Source organism: Hydractinia symbiolongicarpus, chromosome 5, assembly GCF_029227915.1.
Source record: "Hydractinia symbiolongicarpus strain clone_291-10 chromosome 5, HSymV2.1, whole genome shotgun sequence".
Taxonomy (NCBI): Eukaryota; Metazoa; Cnidaria; class Hydrozoa; order Anthoathecata; family Hydractiniidae; genus Hydractinia; species Hydractinia symbiolongicarpus.
Genome location: NC_079879.1, coordinates 27,395,494 through 27,404,204, shown reverse-complemented (window position 1 = coordinate 27,404,204; position 8,711 = coordinate 27,395,494). Strand labels below are relative to the sequence as shown.

General features: G+C 35.0%; 1 long non-coding RNA gene across 1 annotated transcript; it reads left to right on the top strand.

The window, feature by feature from the left end:
- Positions 1–5,699: 5,699 nt before the first annotated feature.
- LOC130645792 (uncharacterized) lies at positions 5,700–8,508 on the top strand. Its single transcript, XR_008982738.1, has 2 exons — positions 5,700–5,886; positions 7,296–8,508. It is a non-coding gene; the product is annotated as an uncharacterized LOC130645792 (long non-coding RNA).
- Positions 8,509–8,711: the final 203 nt, after the last annotated feature.

Sequence of the window (8,711 nt, the reverse complement as noted above, 5' to 3'; positions counted from 1 at the left end):
AAAAAGAGCACAATCCATGAAATTTTTAGGAGTTATTCTTGATGAAAATGTTACTTGGAGAGAACATATAAATATTTTAGAAGAAAAGGTCGCAAAGAATATTGGCATCCTATTTAAAGCAAAATTTGTTCTAGATCAGAATTGTTTAAAAAACATATATTCTTCTTTCATTCATTGCTATCTAAATTATGCAAATATTGCGTGGTGCAGCACCAACGCTACAAAATTGACAAAATTACAAAATAAACAAAAACATGCAATCAGAATTATTTTAAATGTTGACAGGTACACTCACTCCAGAGAGTTATTCAAAAAGATCAGTGTACTGAATTTATACCAACTAAACATTTATCAAACTCTTATTTTTATGTTTAAGCTTGAAAACAATGTGTTACCAAGAGTATTTAATGATATGTTTCAGAAGATACAACATAAATATCCATCCAGATTTTCAATTAACAGTTTTTTTCAACCTAGAATTAATTATACAATCACAAAGTTCTCTATAACTAGCAGAGGACCTAAATTGTGGAATACATTTCTTGATAACGACATGAAAACTATTACATCACTTAACGAATTCAAACATAAACTAAAACATAAACTATTGACTACTGACAATCTATGTTTATTTTAGAACACACGACAGTTACAACGTACGACACATATAACACAACTCCTCATCATCTTCAATGCTAACCTTTTATATAGGTTGGGGGCTTGGTGAAAAGGCTATTATAGCCTTCTTCTCGCTCCTGCCATTTTTTACCTCTCTAGCTAATATTTTTAGCATATGCAATCCTATCTTTAGATTACACGATATAATAGCTTAAGATTTGTATTTTATTCTTACGGAAAACTGTATATTCTACAACGGCAAAATAAATTAAAAAAAAAAAAAAAAAATAAGTTTTGGGCGTCCAGCCTAGCTGCGCTGTCTCTATCTGTCTCTCTATCTCTATATCTATCTCCTCAGGCGATTTTAAAGATTCCGCCTTCGCTGGCTAAAATCAATGAAAGTTTTCGTTGTTTGGAAAGACAATGTTAAACATTCAAAAAATTTGAAAGAAAAAGTGCTTTTAGTTAATTTACCACTTGGATCAGAGTATGATGATGATAGAAAAGCTTTTTAAAAAAAGATCGGTGAAAAAGAGAACATCGTTGAGTTATCGTCCTATGAAAAGGAAATATTAGAAATTTTTTTAAGAAAAATTGTATTTTTATGTTTTTTAGGCTTTTATAAATTTTTTTTAAAAAAAGTCGCCAATAACAGTATTATAATAATTAACGAGTCGTAGAATAACAATCTTTAAATTAACACTGTATTTAATTAACGGTCGTTAAATGAACGCAAATTTAAAAAAACCGCGTTAATTTCATGGAATAAGGCATATTTTTTCTTATGACTATGTTTATATACACTGCTTTTACATGGCGTTGTGCATTCTCACACTACTTCTTAACCCCCCATCACCGGTCAACTTCGTCATATGTACGACGAGGGTCAAGGCTCTCTCCCCAACTTTGTTCCCAGGACTTTTTTTGTTTTTAGCTAACGGATTTACATACCGAAAGTTCTGACAATTTGCATTTTGCAGTGCAGAGACAAAAGAGTTGGTTTTTCATAATATATTAAAATTAAGAAGTCCTAAAGACAAGAGTGCTCACCAAAACACATGTATAGTTAATAAAAAAGATGGTTTCGAAAGTTAAGTACAGCTCTTATAGAATACAATTTTAGGTTTAAGGTGTTTCTTTGCTGTAAACAACATTAATTGATACCGAAAGGGGTTAAAAGACACCTTATTTAAAGAGTTCTTAACTAACTAACTTTTTTGATATTTCAAATTCTCGAAAATAAAATCAAATTTCAATCTATGTGGTGTTGTCTTGTTGTCACTTGACCTCGTGATGCAACATTTGTAATCATTTCGTGAAGACTTTGATGGCAGAAATCGTTTTTCATTGTTTCATAATTTAATGCTACAGATGTTATTTTTAACAATTTTTAAAAATTCTTTTGGTGGAGGTTCAATTCATAATCAGGAAGGTTCATCAGCGAACCGAAAAAAAAAAACCAATTGATTGTTTTTGTTGCTAGTTAACAAATCAAATAATAATAAGCGCCGTAGCTCTCTCAACTTTGTGCGGGAAACCGGGCCTCGATTCCCCTTGACGGCGATTTAATATTGACGGCGATTTAATATGGACGGCGATTTAATATTGGCGAGTGAATGTTAACATACACGTTTTTTGTTTTTTTTATAAGAAACATGTTTATAAGAAACCTACATGTAGAATCTTTAAAAATTAAGAATCGTTTACTACTATATTCTATGTCTATTTCTGAAATAAGAAACTTGTTTCTTATTAATTTTTACAATTGATTGAGGAAGATGTTACAATCATCACTAGGGAGTAATTAGTTTTTATACGTTACTGTACCTAAGTTCCCAATGGGAATAATACACACCAGAGTTGAATTCAAATTCGTTCATATGTTTGTTTTTATTTTGACAATCGTGGGCGGGAAATTTGTTACATACTTCATTCAAAACAGATATTTTTAGCGAAAATAAAGCAAGCTACTCTCTTCAAGTTTGGACTTACCAAAAACGTTAAACATCGTGGTAATAGTGTTCAACTTTCTGAACCTTCGTTTACGGAAGAAAAGCGTTCTATTTATTTATGTATTTGCTAAAAACACTTCAAAACAAAAGCAGGATTAACTATGCACAAAGCCTGGTGTAAAATGATGGTTTCAACCGATAAAAATTGCAATGGTAAGAAAATCATAACTACAAGTTTCACTGAAACAAAACCAATTGAAAAAGTAGTCCAAATTGTTTTGGATGACGTGACAAAAGAACCCCCATCTATAAACTATCAACATTAAAGAAAAGGAGAGGAGCTGCTGAAAGACAGTCATGCGACAACAGTTTCAAGATGAGTGTGATCAATTCGTGCAAAGAAAGAGAGTCACCGATCAGGACATTGCTATTCAATTTTCCATAGACAAATCGCTTGTCTCAAAATGGAAGAAACAAGATATTAAAATATGCGATGCCTCAGTTCAAATCAGTCTGAAGATTCTGAAAAAAATTCGACCAAGTAAAAAGCATGATGCTGTATCCGGAAAAACTTTACCGTAAACTTGAAACTGCGAGAAGAAAGGGTTTTCGAATCTCATTTGCATGGCCGTATCCAACAAATTCAATAAAGAATCGTACAAAGATGCTAAACCTTTGCCAAAAAGTGCCATTACCGCTTTTATTCGTAAATATGGAATAAAATTAAGGAGAGTTCAACGAAAAAAAAAAAAAGTTGACAAGGCAGCGTACCTACTTATATTCATGACATGACATAGTACATTCCGAGAGGGCCTTATTAAATCTAGGAGCAATTCAACAACCTATAATTCGAAATAGGGTCGATTCCTACCAGACAGACGGCAAATGTTATAAAGGACCACTGCCTTTTGCAATTGACAAAAGTATAACATACGATCTCCCTGCCCTACTTCTAAACGAAGGGACTACAGAGCATAGGTAAGAACTCCTGGTTCTGGTCTTGATAAAAGACAGTGTACTTTACAAATATGTTTTTCGCCGGGTAATACAAAGATTGCCATTATATTCCATGGAAAGGGCAAAAGAATCACCGATGATGAGCTAAAAGCTTATCATAAAGTCGCTCTCGTCTCGCCATCTGTGCAACAATTTATATGCAACAAAGTTATCACTTTCTTCACTCACTAACTCGATATGGCTGTGCAAAGAGCAGCTATCATTGCGTTCTTACTTGACGAGGAAGATGAGGAAGAAAGAAGAATGAAATAGATTTTAGTTTTAGAATTTAGTATTGCACGAAAAAAATCCCATCATTTTACCCGGCTCCACGATGCGATTTTTTTATCCGCGTGCAATGCAACAAAATCGCATTGCATGCGGATGAAAAAATCGCATCGTCTCCCCAAAGTTTAAGTGCAATCAGCGAAGACTTCCTGGGAGAAGTTCGTGCCATAAATGGTATTGTTTGGTTTGGAGAGCCGGGAGCCTGTTAACAATGGGTTTGGAAAGATGTTGCAGACGATAATCAGTAGCTTGAAGGTACAATGGCTAGAGGAAGACGAAAACATAGATCTCTGGACAGGAAACAGCGATAGAAGCTCGATGTAAAGCAGCGAAGAATCCTCATTACACATTGGGTTGGTAATGCTTATAAACAACGAATTGGTGATGAATATTCAAAAAAAAGATACCGTTGTTTTAAGAAAACAGGATGCCTAATCACTGCGGATGGGTCGGAAGATGATAAAATAAGCCCTAAAGGATTAACAAACTACGTTGTTACCCCACCATTACCAATCCATGTTGAAATGGATCCCGTTATTCCAACTCCAGCTGCTGAACTACAAGATGGTGACGAAAATACGAGTGAGCTTGAAGAACTCGAAACAATACCAGAGGAGAGAGTAGATCTTGCTGTTGACCAAACCAGTGAACATCCACTTGTCAACAGAATTGCCTCCGTTTGTTATGATGCACGTTGGAAACATTACATGGTATAACACAAAATTGGACGAGTGCCGTGTCCTCTTCACAGACAAATCAGAAGATTACCTCAAACTGGATGACTTCAATAGTATGGACGTGATTTTAGTGGACTAGGGTTATGTTTTTGATATTCTTGAGTTGTATGTTTATATTTTGTGCTGTTGTGTGCTTATATTTTTTATTTTGAAACCAACTAGTCCAAAAATTAAAGAAACATTTAGAACTAGCTATTTATTTGACATAAAAAATCCTAATTTTGCTAGGAAAATTAAGATAGATAGATAGATGTGCATATTTTACATGGCTAGCCTCACAAATATCGAGGGATATACCCTGTCTATTATTTCCAGGAGGGGCCATGTCGTAGATGGAGAGTCCTAGAGTATTTAATGCTCATTTTGAGCTACGCAGACCCATTTTGAGCTACGCAGACCCAATTAGAGCCCGCGCTCTATTAATAGACAACGCCCGGCAACATCCAACGGCCCACACAGTGTGCCATCTTCCTAATTTCCCTCACATGGCTTGGGTTAACCCTGGGCTATGGTAACATTCACTCGCCATGTTGAACCGCCGTCAAGAGGAATTGAACCCCGGTCTACCGCACAGAGTACGAGAGTTATAACCACTAATCTACGGCGCCACAAGAAACTAAATAAGAAACTAAAACAAAGAATTTCAGCCTAAAAATAAGAAACTTTTAGAACTAGGCCCTTCGCCACGTTTCTTATAAAAAAAAGAAAAACGTGCAGCCCCAAACCCATGCCATGTGAGGGAAATTGGGGAGATGGTACACTGTATGCGCCGTTGGATGTTGTCTGGTAAATTGCGGAACTTAATTGGGTCTGGTAGCTTCAAATGAGCATTAAAGACTCTAGGACTCCTCATCGGAACTATGCCTCCCGGAAGTAATAGATTATATCTGACGATATTTGTTAGGCTAGCCATGTTAAATATTCACATATCCCTCTCTTCTTTGAGGCAATTATAAAAGAATTAAATTCAATTTCGAATGTTGTTGATCAAATTGTATAAAGATAATAACCTGCGTTAATTATGACCTTAGTAGGGGAAATCTTTTTAAAGTGCGGCAGTAGAAACAGGCTGCCAGACTTTGTATCAAAGCTTGATTTTGTGCAGAACGCCATGTGAAAGCGTGTTGTTGTTTATGTGGTTTTACCGGACTCCCTGGATTGTATTTACATAAATGCATATCTCAGACAGTTTGGATCCAACGAAGTACGAGGCGCGCGAATTTTTAATTCTGATAAAAACGGAAATGGAGTAGAAATGTTGAGTGGCGTTGGCATCTTCTGCTTTATCAAACAAGGTTTAAAATAATAGTATAACTATTAGTATATTTTATTCTGAAAGTATAGTACGAGATTTTTGATACCTTTCTAAGTAGGAATTATGAACACTGATATTTTAACGTATACCTTAGCCATTCAACCTGTCCCGTTTTGTCTCCGTTGTTTAATAAGGGCAGGTGAATTTGACTTGTGTACATTTTTAGGTAACACCAGACTGCAATGTCAAACAGCCTAAACAACCATTAAGTACCACTTTTTATAGAGAGGTTGGGGGCAAAACCTATAGACCTTTTTTAATGTTTACATTTTCCGCTGTAAGCCCTTTTCGCTTTTAACAATGGCGTGACAGGCAAAAAGATGTGGGTGCTAGGTGAAGTGAGGTTCCTTTTAGTCTGTTAAGGTATTATTATGACTTTATATAAATATATGTCAATCAGAAGTTATCCATCTACACTCGGATAGGCTGAAAAACACCTTTCTTTAGCCAGCTTCTCAATCTTTCTACCTGCCACGCAGTTCTTAGAGCCAGAAGGACTTACTGCGGAAAATGTAAATATTTAAAAAGGGCTATTGTCACACTTTACTTCATGGATTTAATTGACTCACAAGGGTGAGAGTCTAAGAAGCAGTTATGTGAATGATAATTCTCTGCTATTTCCATCATTTTCCATTCCACTGGCAATCTCATCTCATAGATAAATTCTGTTGTTTACGTTTTCAGCGGTAAGCTCTTTCGGCTTTGGCAATTGCTTGGCAGGAAAAAAGATGGGGTGGTGTAGGTGAAGCAAAGTAATTATCAGTCCACACAAAGACATTCTTAGGACATTTAATGAATTTAAATAAATCAGAAGGCGTTGACTATACTCGATTATAGTTTATAACCCCCAACAATGTTTTCGTTAGAAGAAATCCACAATAAAAGACCTCTTTTTACTTTTTCCTGCTACGCAAATGCCAGAACCAAGGATCTTACCGTTGAAAAGTAAACAAATATGGTCACGCTGGAATCCATCAACCAATATTTTTTATTGGATTGTTTTTTTTAACTTATTTTATTTTCCATTGCTTGCTGCACATGTGTGTCCACATGGGTTTTAGGAGGGTATAGGTGTACTTAAGAGGAATCTACTCAGCTCACTGCCCCAGGGGCGAATTTAGGATTTTTTGGGGGGTGGTGTGAAATAGCCTTAAAAAGGCTTAATTGCTTATGTCAGGGCAATTTCAAACCAAAACCTGTTTTTTTTTATTTCTTTCATTGTTTCTCACTTTACTATGTGGTATCACTTTCTGCGTAACTAATAACAAGCATTGAATACTCTAGGACTCCCCATCTAAGCCATGGCCCCTTGCAAAGCAATAGACAGTGTATATCTTTCAATGTATGTGAGGGTAGCAATGTAGAATATACACATCTATCTACTTTTAGGTGTACCAACAGCTAGCTAGATTCACTGGAATATCCAACAACAAAATTGGACTTATGATGCAAAAATGTAAACAAACGTATACCAATTTAAGTTTAAAAACTTGCACAAAGATTAATAAGCTTCTCTAAGATTACGCTCCTCTTTAATGGATATTTGCAGGACAAAAGAGTAGCTATTTGCAGGACAAAAGAGTAGCTATTTGTATTTCCTGACAAAACTAAGACCATTGAACCCAGGGACGATAAATCCAGTTTTACATGTCAAGGGCGTGCACAAGTGTGTTATCCTGCAGGCTCAGAGAGACACACCCCACCTGTACCCCAAGCATCGTTTCCAGTGTTTCTGTGTTGACAGTATATATTCATTAAGACTGTCTGGATAAATGATATTTTTGATCTTACATTAATGCATCACAAATGACAATTATTGTGTATTTTTGATCAATCAATTGTGCAGATTTGTTGTGCATATTCTCTTTAAATGTTTTTTCTTTTTTACACCACTTGGGATTAAAAAGGTGACAATAAAAGCATTTTATTTTTTCAAATAATTTTAATGTTTGAAAGGTACATATACTTTGTTGATTTTATTGTCAAAGTTGCTTGTGTCACCTGCTTTTTCTTTGATCTTGTTTTTTTTTTGTTTATTTAAATATTTGTGTGCATATGCTAATTACTAAGTTCTGCATTTTATATATCCTCCTGAGATAAAAATACTATGTAAATTATATACTAAATCAAATCGCCATCAACCTATTATTTCATGGAACACCCTCCAAACTCATATGCCTCATAATAATATCTTTGATGCCTCATTTATTATGCTCAAAGAGAGTTTCCAAAAACATATTCTTGCAACCTGCTATATATAGTCACATGGTTTGTACCACACTCTACTTTTTTTGTCTTTGTCTGTGTAACCCAGCGTTTCCCTAGGCCTGTCCCTGTTTGTTTTTGTCCACAGTGACTATCATAACCCTAGCTTCTAGCTATTTTGGTAGCCTCCCTCCAACATACTCAGATATAGTTAACATATAGTATATATATTGTATAAATATAAATGACTTAATATTTCTAGGCTTTATATATTTACGGGATACTCGTAACTGTAGATTGTTGGTAAATGTATATTATTATTATCTTATATATAGTGAGTAGTAAAAAGTTGTAACATTATACAGTGAGATCAGTAAAAAGTTTTGGGTTTCCATAGCCCTTGAAATTTTTTTCAAGACTTTGCAGGGGTCTCCAGATTGGCTTAAACAGCCTTACCTGGAAATTGGAAATTCAAAATGTGTCTATAAGACTGTTGATAATTCCTAGTCAAAATAAAAAATTTATGAACGATGGCACCATGGATAAACAATTAAATGAGATTGTGTACAACTTTAAAAATAATGCACCTCAAAGGATTTC